The sequence below is a fragment of the Octodon degus genome, unplaced genomic scaffold, assembly GCF_000260255.1.
Source record: "Octodon degus isolate 3935 unplaced genomic scaffold, OctDeg1.0 scaffold00016, whole genome shotgun sequence".
NCBI classification, from domain to species: domain Eukaryota; kingdom Metazoa; phylum Chordata; class Mammalia; order Rodentia; family Octodontidae; genus Octodon; species Octodon degus.
This window is the reverse complement of record NW_004524592.1, coordinates 17,758,577-17,759,005: the sequence shown is the minus strand read 5'-3', so window position 1 is coordinate 17,759,005 and position 429 is coordinate 17,758,577.

The window sequence follows — 429 nt, the reverse complement described above, 5'->3', positions numbered from 1 at the left end:
CAGCAGCAACTGGCATGTCATGACAAGCAGCCCATATTCAGAAGACCAGAATGACAGGCACTCCAAGCATGAAACTACTATTACAGATTACCATCTGCAGTGCAGTTGCTTGGTTCACAGGTATCAGTATATATAGTTAGTCAGGGTGAGAATCTTTTCAATTAATTGATAGATTAAAAAAATCCTCTGGAGATTCTCAGGATCATTGCCTTGCCCATCTTCTACATATAACTGTATGTCTTGACATTGTTATGTTTCCTACCTCTTCTCCTTTTCCTCTCTTGATTAGTTAGTCCTCAAGATCCTGCTTCCCTTTTACTTGTATTATACCTTTCTGTTTGTATTTCTTCTTTTGAGTTCTTATATTAGGGAAACTATATGATATTTACACATGTGTGTCTGGCTTATTTCACTTATGAGTATATGTTC